Source organism: Dromiciops gliroides, chromosome 4 (genome assembly GCF_019393635.1).
Source record: "Dromiciops gliroides isolate mDroGli1 chromosome 4, mDroGli1.pri, whole genome shotgun sequence".
Taxonomy (NCBI): Eukaryota; Metazoa; Chordata; class Mammalia; order Microbiotheria; family Microbiotheriidae; genus Dromiciops; species Dromiciops gliroides.
In genome coordinates, this window is record NC_057864.1 from 222,602,673 (window position 1) to 222,618,090 (window position 15,418).

The following is a 15,418-nucleotide window of genomic DNA, read 5'->3' on the forward strand; positions in this document are numbered from 1 at the left end:
GTACCTGAGTTCAAATCCGGCCTCAGACACTTAACACTCACTAGCTGTGTGACCCTGGGGAAGTCACTTAACCCCAATTGCCTCACTAAAAAAAAAAATAAATAATAGCCCATCACCTACACCCACAAAGTTTAGGTCAGGTTGAACGTATGAATAAAGAGCTTAAGAGTATGATTGGCAAATTATGTACTGAAACCTATTTGATTGTGTACTTTGTCCCCATAAAACCAAATCCTTGGGTATAAAAGGTGTGTATTGTCTGAGCTTACCTTTTTGACCTTGGGTGAGGATTTCTTGAAGGGGAAAAATTTTTACTTTCTCCATCTCCTTTACAGGGGAATCATTTCTTTCTTTCTTTATTTCTTTCTTTGGCATGGAGGAAGTAGAGGGAGAGGGAATAAGAGTTGGGTCATGGGGGGGGCAGCTAGGTGGCGCAGTGGATAGAGCACCGGCCCTGGATTCAGGAGGACCTGAGTTCAAATCCAGCCTCAAGACACTTGACACTTACTAGCTGTGTGACCCTGGGCAAGTCACTTAACCCTCTTTGCCCTGCAAAAAAAAAAAAAAAAAAGAGTTGGGTCATTTGGAATTTCAGTCTGAATGGCCTTACATTCAATCTCGGGTTTGGATTGAGTTGTATTATTGGGCGTTTCAGTTTGGGAGGCCATGTCTTCAAGTTTAGGCTTAGAATGATTCAAATCATGACCAGGAAGTGCAGGTGCCAGGATACTCTGTTTAGGGCCATCTGGACTTTCCTCATGTGAGTCAAAGACATAATTTGCAAGTTCTTTAATCCTATCTATTGTGAGAGTCCTCCAGTCTGGGCATTGTACAAAGTATCTATGGATTTCTGGCAGTGAATTATAAAGGAATGTGTTGAGAACAATATGGGAATCTCTTAAGTCTACTGGATCCAATCTGGTGTACTGTCTCACTGCCTTGCAAAGTCTATCATAAAATCTATTTGGTCTTTCATTAGCCTCCTGAAGTAGACTTAGAAATTTCTGCCAGTTGATTGTTTCAGTTTGAGAGTCCTTGTCTTCAATTTGGGGTCTGGATTGAGTCAGATCATTTATTATTTCAGTTTGGGAGGCAGACTCAGATGTAAACTGGGGCCTGGATTTTCTTCGTCTTATATTTTTAGTATGATAATTTTTGCTTGTTCTGGCCCAGATTTCCCAATAAAGTGAATGTTCAGGTGGACATCTACTTAGGGTTCTTTGCAAATACCTCAATGTTTGGGGATCAAATGACCCATATTTGGGCCATTCTTCCTGTAATTCCTCATGCCACATAAAATAGAAGAGACAGCTAGGGATTTGATGTGCAGGATTGTCTAGGCAAGTGCATATTCTTGCTGCAATTGTCTTCACAGCTCTGGGAAGAAGGAAAGAGGAAGGAGGGAGAGAAATCCCCTCCCCCTTTAGTGAAAGTCCAAGAGAGAACTGTTGCTGGCCATGTTGCAATAAAGAGGCTAAGGTCACCCTCAAGCTACATGTGTCCCTCCTCACAGAGCCAAAGCACAGAGATCCACCTTATATTCTAAATATGTTGAAAGATCCAGATGGAGGAAAGAAAAAAAAAAGGAGAAACCAAAAATTGTTCTTGTTTTGCTCATTTATCCAGTTTGTGATAATTAATGTAATATAGAAGAAAGCAAAGCCACTGTCATCCAAGCCCCACTATCAATTACCACATAACTACTGACAATACCTACCAACATAACAAAATTACAGTGTAACAAAATGAGGAAGCTGAGTAGCTACCAAATGATAACACTCAATGATGTCATTCAAATACAAGTTCCTTAAGGGCAGGGACTGTTTTGGTTTGTTTTGGTTTTGTATTGTCTTTTTATCTCTAGTGCTTCGCAGTCTGTAACACAATGTGTTCTTAATAAATTCTTGGTGACTTCAGTTGAAAGCTACCTATATCTGACCATGATTTCCTATCTTTCTATCTCTCCCTATGTCTTATTCACGCTAAGCCTTTTCTTGGCCAATGTTATTAGTCCAATCCCTCTACCCTTCAGCACTTTCTCAGGCTATTACCCTTGTTCTATCTTCCATTTTTCTTGTTTTCCTATTGTGGCCCTAGAGTGAACCAATTCAACTCCACATTCTCTCTTACTCTTTTTAAAATGTTTTTAAATTTTCTTAGCCATTCCCCAATTGATGGACATCTTTTTTGTTCAATTCTTTGCTGTCACAAAAAAAGTGTTGCTGTTAAGTATTTTATGTACATGGAGCCTTTTTTTTTTTTCAATGAAACGTCTAGGTCAAAGGGTATAAGCATTTTAGTAACATTATTTAATTCCAAATGTCTTTTTAAAATGGTTACACTGATTCATAGCACCACCAGCAATGCCTTTCTTTCCACAACCCCTCCAATGCTGTTCTATTTATTGTCATCTTTGCCAATTTGCAGATTGATTTGAATTTCTGATTCTTATTAATGATTTAGAGCACTCTATGAAATGGTTGTAGCCTCTACTCTTGAACCCTTTATCCTCTTGGGCTATAGCTGTTCCTTTACCAAAACTCACAATCTTTCTCCTCCTGTCCTATTGAAGTTCTTCTGAACATAAAACATTTTTTTAAAAAAATCACCAAATCGGGGGCAGCTAGTTGGCACAGTGGATAGAGCACCAGCTCTGGATTCAGAAGGACTTGAGTTCAAATCTGGCCTCAGACACTTAACACTTACTAGCTGTGTGACCCTGGGCAAGTCACTTAACCCCAATTGCCTCACCAAAAAAAAAAAAAGAATCACTGGGTATAATACAAATTTATATTATCTCCTCTCAACTAGGCCCTTACAGTAGTAAGCTATAATTTTATTCACTCCTAATCAATTCTCTATCCTCTTCCCCACAGAAGGGGAACCTTGTCAAACCTTGTCTCCTGAAAACATCTACATTTTCCCCTCCTCTAATTTAGCTGAGAACCATACCTCTTCCTTTACTGATATTGAAGCTATTTGCCACCAACTCCATCTTCTGCCTTCTCCCCTTCTCTGTATAACTCTTTGAGAACATCCCTCTTTCTATTTTCCATTCTCTCAGTCTCTGATAAGGTGGTACAATGACTGAGTACTCCATGACTGGGATCAGGAAGAAGTGAATTCAAATCAGACCTCAGACACTAGCTGTGTGACCTTGGGCAAGCCACTTAACCCTGTTTGCCTCAGTTTTCTCACCTGCAAAGGTGAGAAATGGCAAAGAAGGAAATGGCAAACCACTCCAGTTTCTTTGCCAAGAAACCCCAAAATGGGGTCACGAAGAGTCAGAAACGACTGAACAACAACAACAAATCTCTGATATTGAAATGGCCCTTCCATACTTGTCAAGGACCATCCTTTTATATGTGTCCTTGATCTCATTTCTCCAGAAATTCTTCCTTCTAGATCTCTCTCTCCCTCTCTCTCTCTCTCTCTCTCTCTCTCTCTCTCTCTCTCTCATTTAGGAGTTGAGGAATACTATAAGTATACTATAAGCCTAGATGACTGGGAGGATAGTGGTACTCTCTGTGAATGGTTTCTTGCGGGGTAGGGCAATGAATGGTACTCTCAACAGTAATAGGGAAATGTGGAAGAGAGGAGAGTTTAGGGGCAAAGAGTTCTGTTTTGAGTATAAGATGCTTATAGGACATCCTGTTCAAAACATCCAAGAGGCAGAGGCAGTTAGTGATGCAACATGAGCTCTGGAAAGAGGTTTGTACATTTGGGGATCATCAGAATAGAGATGATAATAAGAAAAAGAAAAGAAATAAGCATTTATATGGTGCCTACTATGCACCAGGCACTGTGCTAAGAGCTCTTTACCAATATTAGCTTATCTGATTCTCATAATATCTTTGCTATGATTATCTCATTTTACAGTTGAGGAAATTGAGGCAAATAGAAGTTAAGCCCAGGGTCACATAGCTAGTAAATGTGGGAAGCCAGATTTGTATCCACTATGCCTTCAGCTGATAATAGGCTTAAAGTGGACATATTTTTTGGACCACGACAATATAAGAACTCTTTTGCTTACTATAGATAGATATTTATTCACAAGGGCTTTGTTTTTCTTTCTTTTTTTTCTTTTCTCTTTCCCCATGGGGAAAGAGTGTGGGAAGGAGAGAGAGTGATAGAGATGGGGAAAAAAAAGAAAAGCACTTTTTTTAATGCACAGAAGAGAATAGAAGGAAGGTCAGAAAGAATATTTCTTCTCTTTCTCAGTCAAATTCTAAGAAAAAACTATTTATACTTATTATTTATTTCCACTTCTTTCATTCACTGCTCAACACTTTGCAGTGTGGCTTCTTGCATCATCCCTAAACTGAAACCACTGTCTCCAAAGTTACCAGCAACATCTTATTTGCCAAATCAGTTCTTTTCTTAGTCCTCATCTTTCTTTACCTCTCTGCTATAATAGTGACCACCCTATATACTCCTGGATACTCTGTCTAGGTTCACAAAACAATACTCTCTCATGGTTCTCTGCCTACCTCTCTGACTGCTCTTTCTTAGTCTCATTTGCTGGAACATTATCCCTATCATACCTCCTAACTTTGGGGTTATGCTCTGTCCTTAGCCCTTTTCTTTTTCTAAAATCTCTGCCTTGGTGACCTTGTCAACTCCCATAGGCCTAATTGTCATCTCTATAAAGGTGATTTGATTAAAGATTTTTTTGGGGGGGGGCAATAGGGTTAAGTGACTTGCCCAGGGTCACACAGCTAGTAAGTGTCAAGTGTCTGAGGTCAGATTTGAACTCAGGTCCTCCTGAATCCAGGGCTGGTACTCTATCCACTGAGCCACCTTGCTGCCCCTATAAAGGTGATTTGAAAATCTATATTACCCAGGGCCAATATATCTGTGCAACTTCAGTCTGACATCACTAATGCCCTATTGTACATTTAAAACTGGACATTCCCGGGGCAGCTAGATGGCGCAGTGGTAAAGCACCGGCCCTGGATTCAGGAGTACCTGAGTTCAAATCCAGCCTCAGACACTTAACACTTACTGGCTGTGTGACCCTGGGCAAGTCACTTAACCCCAATTGCCTCACTAAAAAAAAAAACAAAACAAAAAAAACTGGACATTCCAGAGACATTTCAAACTCAATATGTCTAAAACAAACTCACTATATTATACCTCACCAAGCTTTCCCTCTAATTGAATTTCCCTATTTCTGTCAAGGACACCACCATTCTTTCAGTCTTCCAGTTTAAACCTAATCATTTTCCTTGATTCATCTGTTTCCTGCACACTGCATTTCCATCCAGTAGCTAAATCTTGCCATTTTTATCTGAACAACATCAATCTACTCTTACAACCACCATCCTAGTTGAGTTTCTCATCACTGTTGTCTAGATTCTTGTAAAGGCCTCCTAATTGGTCCCCTTGCTTTGAGTCTTTCTCCAACATGATTTTCCTTAAGTGCAGATATAACCATGTTAGTACTTTAGTTAATTCTAGCCAACTCCAGTTGCTTCTAGGAGAAAATATTAATTCATCTGTTTGGCTTCTAAAATAGTTTACAACCTAGCCTCACTCTATCTCTCTAACCTCATTAAACTTTACTCCTCTTACTGATCCAGCCAATCTGGACTTTTTCTCTGGACTTGTACTTGACATCCCATCTCTCATCTCCATGCCTTTGCACTGGCTGTAGCTCATACCTGTAATGGAATGTATGAGGTGTTCAAAGAGGACTAGCACCTGTGGTGTGAGGACTTGCCAAGCCCTTATCAGGGCTGCTCATCCACCTTTGGTATCTACCTGATTTACCCTACTCTCACCTGTGGCTCCAAGAAGCTGTAGCATGCACAGTGGCTACACCGAGGTTGAAGATTACTGACAGGCCTCAAACCTATTGGTGATTTAGGGGGATGTCTACCCCAAGCATGTGAAGCCTTCCCTCAATAGAATGGGCTGATGAGAACAATTTGTTCCAAAGTTCATGAAGATAGCTGAAGTAGGCATTGTGGAGTGTTTAGAGCTTGGTCAGGTAGTAAAGACACCAAGGTCATCCATTGCATCCCAGCCCATGGCCAGTTGTCTTAACTTTATCCTGTCACTGGACTTAAATGACTCAGGAAGACAAGAATGAGGCTGACAACACCTAAATCCAATTCACACCCAAGTCAAGATATCACATATGATGTCATTGATCCTCTGAAAACAAACAACAATGCACTCATACTTATCTTCTGTCTTACAGAATTTCTTCCTTCAAGGCATATTTCAAGCACCACCTTCTACATGAAACTTTTTGTCCTGTCCCCCAACTGCTAGTGTTGAGCTTCCCTAATGATGCATTTAATTACCTTGTATTTATTCTATATATTATTTATTCTACACATTCTTGTAACCCTGGACTCATAGGGCCAATTGCATGAGACTCCCTCCTCATTGGTGGAGATTGATTATACAATCCCCTTCCCCTGAATGAGGGATCAGCAGTATTGATGAGAGCTAGGGAGAAAAGAACACTTGATCTTCCAAACTTTGAGCTTTGAGAGACTGATTTCTTTCAGGAGGCAAAGTAGGAGGTTAGGGTCAACTGCTGGGCATTCTGCTCTCCCTAAAGATATCTGTTCTTGCATCCCTGTGAGCCACATTTAAACAGATCTATATGGACACATATAACCTACATGGAGAAAAAACACAGCATACCACAATATACACCCTTTCATACTTATGTATGTATGTGTTGTCTCCCTCATTTCCTACTCGACCTCCAGTAGAATATTAAACTCCTTGAGAGGAAGGATTATCTCATTTTTTGTTTTGTTTTGTTTTTTCTTTTTTTAAGCTTTTTTTTTTTTTTTTTGCAGAGGGGCAATGAGGGTTAAGTGACTTGCCCAGGGTCACACAGCTAGGAAGTATCAAGTGTCTGAGGCCAGATATGAACTCAGGTCCTCCTGAATCAAGGGCCAGTGCTTTATCTACTGTGCCACCTAGCTGCCCCCTGTTTTGTTTTGTTTTGATCCCCAGTCCTAGAAAAGTGCCAGGCTTGACAAATAGGTGCTTGACAAATAAATACTTGTTGATTCATTGACTTAATTCATTGATATAGATTATTTTGACACAACAGACTCTTCCCAACAAACACCCCCATTGCTGTGAAATACATTCCCTCTGAATAGTTTATTAATTGTTAATAGAAAGAAGATATTTGTCTTTTCATGTTAAGAGTATGGTAGGTATTGTATTTCACTTGAAGTTTATTTCCTCTCAATATTTATTTTTTACATTATTGTAGTCATTATGTATATTGTTCTTTTTTCATAGTATTTTATTTTATTTTGCCCAATTACATGTCAAGATAGTTTTCAGCCTTCATTTTTGTAAGATTTTTAGTTCCAAATTTTTCTCCTTCTCTCTCTTCCCTCTCCCCTCCCAAAGCCAGGAAGCAATCTGATATAGGTTATACATGATAATCATTTTAAACATATTTCCACATTAGTCATGGTGTGAGAGAAGAATCAGAACAAAAGGAAAAAAAACACAAGAAAGAAGAAACAACAACAAAAACAAAAGTAGAAACAGTATGGTTCAGTCTTTATTCAGAGTCCACCGTTCTTTTTTTCTGGATGTGAAGAGCTTTTTCCAGCGTGTCTTTTGGCATTATCTTGGATCACTGTATTGCTGAGAAGAACTAAGGCTATCACAGTTAATAATCACACAAAGTTGACACTGTGTAAAGTGTTTCTTGGTTCTGCTCATTTCACTCAGCATCAATTCATATAAATCTTTCCAGGTTTTTCTGAAATCCACCTGCTCTTCATTTCTTACATTACATGACTTGTTTAGCCATTCCCCAATTGATGGGCATCTGCTCAATTTCTAATCCTTTGCCACCACAAAAAGAACAGCTATACATATTTTTGTACATTTGGGTCCTTTTCCCTTTTTTATGATCTCTTTGGAATATTGCTGGGTTTGCACAGTTTTAAAGCCTTTTGGACACGGTTCCAAATTGCTGTCCAGAATGGTTGAATCAGTTCACAACTCCACCAACAGTACATCAGTGTTCCGATTTTCCCCCATCTTCTCCAATATTTATCATTTTCTTTTTTTTTTTTTTTTGTCACATTAGCCAATTGGATAGATGTGAAGTGGTACCTCAGAGTAGTTTTAATTTGCATTTCTCTAATCAGTAGGGATTGAGAACATTATTTCATATGGTTGTACATAGCTTTAATTTCTTCATTTGAAAACTGCCTGTTCATATCCTTTGACCATTTCTCAACTGAGGAATGACTTGTATTCTTATATATTCGATTCAGTTCTCTATATATTTTAGATATGAGACCTTTATCAGAAACACTAGCGGTAAAAATTGTTTCCCAGCTTTCTGCTTTCCTTCTAATCTTGTTTACATTGGTTTAGTTGTGCAAAACTTTTTAATTTAATGTAATCGAAATGATCCATTGTGCATTTCATAATGTTCTCTATCTCATCTTTGGTCATAAATTCTTCCCCTCTGCATAGATCTGACAAGTAATTTGCCTGTGGTATTACCCTTTATGTCTATTTCATGTACCCATTTTGACTTTACTTTGGTATATAGTGTAAGATGTTGATCTATGCCTATCTATGCCTAGTTTCTGCCATACTATTTTCCATTTTCCCCAGCAGTTTTTGTCAACTAAGGAGTTCTTATTCCAGAGTCTAGAATCTCTGGGTTTATCAAACAGGAGATTGCTATAATCATTTACTACTGTGTTTTGTGTACCTAACCTAACCACTGATCCACCACTCTATTTCTTAGCCAATACCAAATAGTTTTGATGATTGCTGCTTTATAATATAGTTTTAGATCTGGTACAGCTAGGCAACCTTCCTTTACATTTTTTTTTCATTAATTCCTTGATATTCTTGACCTTTTCTTCTTCCAGATGCATTTTTTCTGGCTCTGTGAAATAATTTTTGGTAGTTTGGTATGGCACTGAATAAGTAAATTAACTTAGGTAGAATTGTCATTTTTATTATATTAACTCAGCCTGCCCATGAGCAATTGCTATTTTCCCATTTGTTTAGATCTGATTTTAATTTTGTGAAAAGGATTTTGTAATTGTGTTCATATAGTTCCTGGGTTTGCCTTGGCAGGTAGACTCCCAAATATTTTATATGGTCTACAGTTATTTTAAATGGAATATATTGTTCTCTTGATGCTGCTTTCTTCAGTCTGCAATACTTTATACTAGGCTGTGCTTCATGCCTGACATGTACTCTTTACTCACCTCTATCTCTTAGGACCCCCTAGCTTTCTCAAAGGTTCTGCTCAAATACTTCCTCCTATAAAAGTACTATCATGATAATCAATCAATCAATAAACATTTAGTAAGCACCTACTATGTACCAGGCACTGTGCTAAGTACTGGGGATACAAAAGGAGGCAAAAGATAGTCCCTGACCTGAAGAAGCTCACAATTTAATGGGGGCGACAACAGACAAATATTTATAAATATGCTATATACAGGATAAATAGGAACTAAGAGGTGTGGGAAAGGTTTCCTGTAGAAGAAGAGATTTTATATGGGATTTAAAGGAACTGAGAGAAGTCAGTAGGTAGATATAAGGAGGAGAGTATTTTAGGTATGGAGGACAACCAGTGAAAATGGCCAGAGGTAAGAGAGGAGCATTTTGTGCGGGAACCACAAGGATGCCAGTGTCACTGGATTGAAAAGTACATGGCATAGTGTAAGAAGACTATAAAAGTAGGAGGGGGCTACATTATGAAGGACTTTGAACTCCAAGCAGGGGATTTTGTATTTGATCCTGGAAGCCATAGGGAGCCATGGGAGTCTATTGAGTAGGGGGTGGGATGACATTATTGGAGAATGGATTGGAGTGGTGAAAGACTTGAGGCAGGCAGATTGCAGGCTACTGAAATAATCTAGACATGAAGTGTGAGGGCCTGTTCCATAATGGTATGGTGATAACTCTAGATGCCAGTACCTTTTCCACCACAATCGGGGATATATTTTGGATATATTTTATATTTGCTGATATATGTACATGTTATTTCACTTAGTAGAATGTAAACTCCTTGAGGGCAGGAATTGTTTCGTTTTGACTATGTATCTCCAGCGCTTAGAAGAATGCCTGGCACACAGTAGGTGTCATATGAATAAAGTCATCCCCTATTTCTCTGGATTACAGAATTATAGAATTTTAGAGTTGAAAGGGATCTCAGTGACCATCTATTCCAATCCATACCCTCCAAATGAATCTTCATATTCCAACGAAGGAAGAATTCTTCATATTTGTCATTCTTCCTGGTCCAGCAAATTTTCATTATTTAAATACTGTGATTTGTTCAGCATTCCCCATTTGTTTTGTTCCCAAATTTTAGCTATCACAAATAATGCTACTAACAACATTTTTTTTACATATAGGTTCTTGCTTTCAATAACTTCTTTGAAGTATAGCCCCTGTCCTAAAAGTTCTAGGTCAATTGCTGTTAGCATATTTTTATAGCATTCCCTACGTTTTGTTTCTCAGGTGATATTTCAAAGTATTGGGAAGTGCGTGCTAGGAGGCATGAACCTTAATTCCTTACTATCATTATTCATTTAGGAAGGTTACAAAGGTTTCCTGTATTCTCATGTCAACAGCAAGGGACTCTAGTTACCTTTTATTTCTCAAGTACAACAACATATATATGAATTCAAGGCTGAAATCCAACTGCCTAAGCTTGACTGCCCAAATGCTGACTTCTCTGGCTTGCATCAGAAGGAAGCTATCAACAGACTACTCACATAAACACATGAGCCAGTGCTAGAGAACAGGAAAGAATCTTGATTCATTGTCTCCCCAAACAGGAATAACTTGAGACAGAGACAGGATGTTTTCCAAGTCTCATCATTTTCATTGCTCTTGGCGCTACTATTAATCTCATTCCAAATAAGACACAGTAGGCCAATGAAATTATGTGATTTCTGATGACTCTAAAGTTAAGGGGAATACTATTCCCTTAAAAATGGAAAAGGATAGCTGACATTCTTATCTTTTCCTAATTTAGACAAGTTTATAATCCCTACTTTGTAATCCCATGGGCGGCTATTATTAGATAATTTGATGAGCACCAAATTTCAGTGATAGTGTCACCACGTTTGCAAAACTTCCTTAACACCTTGAGATTCCAGAGGCTTATGTTGCATAATGGGAGGAATCTTACCTATGGAGAGGCAAGATGAAGGTGGTTGGGTGGACAATAATGAGGAAATGTTCAGTACTTATGAAATATGCCAGTATGTTAATAGAAGCAACTAATGATCCCTTTGTTTACAAGAGCAGTAGTTGGGGTGGCTAGATGGCACAGTCGAGTCAGGAGTACCTGAGTTCAAATCTGGCCTCAGACACTTGACACTTACTAGCTGTGTGACCCTGGGCAAGTCACTTAACCCCAATTGGCCTGCAAAAAACCCCAAAAAAACCCAAGAGCAGTAGTTATAGGAATTCTGAATTATTCTGTGGAATAATATCCGGGAAAGAATTTAAATTACCATTGGCCTATTAAAATAGCCACCTTAATAATTTATTGCTTCCTGGTATCCCTGTAACCCCTGGATTTTGAGATAGGAGTTTTTCAATTTAAAATTAATCTGTTACCTCCCATTTTTTGGACCACTTCCTGTTTGGTAGACTGAACTCAATAAATCATGCTTGGAAAATTCTCATAGCATTAAGAAACAAGGTTAAAGTTTCTAGAAATAGCACTGATCCCTTCTCACCCTAAATGCAACATAACATGTCTTGGTTACTCTATTGGCCAAATTAAATAACTAGCCTCTGGCACTAGGCTAATGGCTGGGCGGTAATTGTTCCCCATCATTCCCAACTCTCCAAACTCAAAAGCCTATATGGACAAAAGGTATGTATAAGTTTGTATTCTTTGAAGTAATTTCAGTGGAAAGCAAAACTGCTGGTGGACATTCCTTATAGGAAAGAAATCTTGGTTAATGAATATTTACTTTGGAGACTATGAAAACAAGGAAAGATAACAAAGGATGAATTGAGTGTGATATAACATGTAGACTGGCCACACTTTCTCAACTCCTTGCCTATTACACTTTATTCCCCTCAAGGTTCTCTAATACCCGTAAGGTCTAGAGAGTCTCTTTACTCTGATACTGGCTCAGTCCTCCACCAGCTATCTTCCCTTCATCCTTAGGGGATGTGGAAATTTATTTTGATTTGGGGACCCTACCTTTAGGCTGAGATTAAAAAGCCTTAGGCCCTCAGGGTCTTTTCTGTGTGGCAGGTGCTGGTGCCCCTCCCCCTCCACTTCAGCTGAGCCAAAAAGCCCCGTGGACTGTATGAGAGCTAAATCGGACAGCTGGGGGGAAAAGGCCCCAAGCTCCCTCCAACCTGAGTCGATCTATTGCAGAGATCCTGGGCTTGTCCAGGCCAGGCTCTGGAGTAGCCTGTGCTAAGGCACATGATGCTCAAGCATCCCCCCAGCCCCAGCTGCAGCCCTGGCTGGTGGATTAACTTGGGGTCTGTGGGGGTGAAAAAAAGCCCCAAGATTTGAGTAGAGAAAAGGAAAATATATATAGACCTGGGAATTAGATTAAGGAGGGGCCAGCGGACAAGATTAAGGGGAGCTGACGAGATTAAGAGAGCAGAAAGGCTGGACCACTAAGAGACAGGGGAAGGAGAAAAAGCTTACAGCAAGAAGAGGAGGCTGAAGGACTAGAAGAGGCAGGCTGACAAGATTAGAAGAACGGAGGAGAAGGGTGGCAATGGCGGCAGAGGGCAGACTAACGGAGCAGACAGACAGACAGACGGAACAGGAGGCAATGGAGAGCACAGAAGTGGTCAGCACAGGGTACAGGCAGAGTTAGAAGAAAGTAGTTGAGCAGTGAAAGTGGAACATACCCTAAAAAAGTTCCAGGCCAGCAGGTAGAAAGAGACACCCAAATGCAGTCAGGTTGTACATTTTATTTCCCTGTATTCTTAATTTTAAATAGTATCTCATAAATAAACTCTGCTTTGATTATTTACTTAAGAGGCTTCTTAATTTTGTGCTTATCAATTTTGGGAGTAGAGCAGTGTGGTGGAACTTTTTACCTTTTTTTTGGTGAGGCAATTGAGGTTAAGTGACTTGCCCAGGGTCACACAGCTAGTAAGTGTTAAGTGTCTGAGGTCGGATTTGAACTCAGGTACTCCTGACTCCAGGGCTGATGCTTTATCCACTGCGCCATCTAGCTGCCCCGTGGTGGAACTTTTTGAACGGCCTATATTAAGTTAATAGCAGTTAGTTAATAGCCAGTCAGTCAAAAGTCCCCAGATTAGTCATCCACAGATTAGGCCTCCCAAATTAGGCCAATAAGTTAAAATATTTTCACAGGGCCCACTGATTAGCAATCCAGTTCCATTTAAAAATTTAACATTACTTTAAAAAATATAGCAAGAATAAGCATGCAAACATTTTCCTTAATACCTACAGTATATATTCCCCCCTATAACACATTGGTCTCTGGGGAGGAGAATGGAGATTAGCTCAATTCTTACATATCATAAGTCCCATCAAGTACAAGTACAAAGCTGTGCCAACTTCTGCTGGGTTGGAGTCTAGGACCTAAGCTGCTCAGGATGTTGTTCCTGGGATAACTGCAACACCTGGACTGTATTTCTAGCCTCCTGGATCCCCATGAATCACATTCCCAGGCCAGATCAGAGACTCCACTCCCTATACCTAGAAAAGAAAAGAATGAACAAAAAGACCAAAGACCCAGGCTTATATTGCTCTGGGTCATATGACCTAAGATGAGGAGGAAGGAAAAGCCAACCTTTAGGCTCTCTTCCCTTACTTCACTGTAAGTGAAAGGGTCACCTTCACTCTCAGACCTGAATGCATCAAAAACCAAGGCATGTATTGCAAGGCCATTTAAAAAATGCCGATAGTTCTGATTATGCAGCTAATGAATAAAAGCTGTTCATAACCATGTGGTAGGCCAACACAGATGTCCAGAAATGTTCCAGTTCTCTTGTCTTCTGGAAGCAAATTCCCAGCATCTTCCATTTGAGCAATGCTATCTCAGCAAATTGATGGTGTCTGCACAAGTGTCTGACTTCCTCTTTTAATGTCATGGTCCTATAAAAATCATGTCAAGAATGATAAAGCTCAGAATAAACTGAGCATGGCTGGGAAGACCAAGGATAACAAAAAGAGTTGTCTCCCACCCACCCCCTAACCCTCCCCCCCCCATTAGGAGAAGAGAATTAAAAAACTGTTTAATCAAGGACCATTGCTTAGGGGCAGAAGGGACAGAGATCACTGACAATAGAACTACTCGATTATTTTCATAGAATCAGATCTAGAACTAGAAGAGACCTCAGGGGACAGCTAGCACTAACTTCATCTTTGGGTAGTGAAAGAGGTGGGAGATACGGTTGCTTACATAGGTAATATCTGAAAGATTGTGGAGAATGGAGAGATGCCCCAAGATTACAGAAGGGTGAATATTACTCTGATTTTCTTTTTCTTTTTTTTTTTGTTTGTTTGTTTATCAAATCTTTATTGGATAATTTATTGGGTAACTGGGGCAAGGCAGGCAGGGTCCAGTCTAGTCTTTCTTGGCAGCGGCCTTCCTCATGGCAATCAGGATGTTGCTGAGCTCCTCTTTCCTCCTCTTGGCTCAGATGTGAGTTCCCACCCTTTTTTTGATGAACTTTAGGGCTCGCTTATCCTTGGAGACCTTTAACAATTCCATGGCCCACCTCTCATAAGGGGCAAACCCACACACCTCCCGGATCATATCTCTCACAAACTTAGTGTGTTTGGTCAGGCGCCCACAGCGGCGGCAGTGTTGTGGCTTCGAAACATTCTTTATAACGTTGTGGCCCTTGTTGAGGCCAATGGCCATGGGGTAGCGGATGGCCATGGCTGCAGCACAATTGTAGCCTCAACGGCAGCCACAACAGACGAGTTACTCTGATTTTCAAAAAAAAAAAAAGGGAAGAGAATAAAATCTGCAAACTCTGGATCAGTGAGCTGGACAGCAATTCTGGGCAAAATTCTGGAATGCTTTATGAAAGAGATTAGTAGTGAATATGAATAAAAAAGGAAGCATCAAGAACAGGTTGTTGCTGACTATCATGATTTCCTTTTAGATTGGGATAATAAATGAATAAATAGGGCAGCTAGGTGGTGCAGTGTATAAAGCACTGGCCTTGGATTCAGGAGGACCTGAATTCAAATCCAGCCTCAGACATTTGACACTTAACTAGCTGTGTGACCTTGGGCAAGTCACTTAACCCTCATTGCCCTGCAAAACAAACAAACAAATGAATGAATAAATAACTGGAATGTCTAGATATTATTAACCTAGATTTTAGTCAAACTCTTAATAAAGTATCTCATACCATTTTTGTGGAAAACAAAAAGATATAAACTAAATGATAATAAAATTGGATT

At 39.6% G+C, this 15,418-nt stretch overlaps 1 pseudogene; it reads right to left on the reverse strand.

Moving 5' to 3' along the window:
- Positions 1 to 14,567: 14,567 nt before the first annotated feature.
- LOC122725865 lies at positions 14,568 to 14,888 on the reverse strand (annotated as a pseudogene).
- Positions 14,889 to 15,418: the final 530 nt, after the last annotated feature.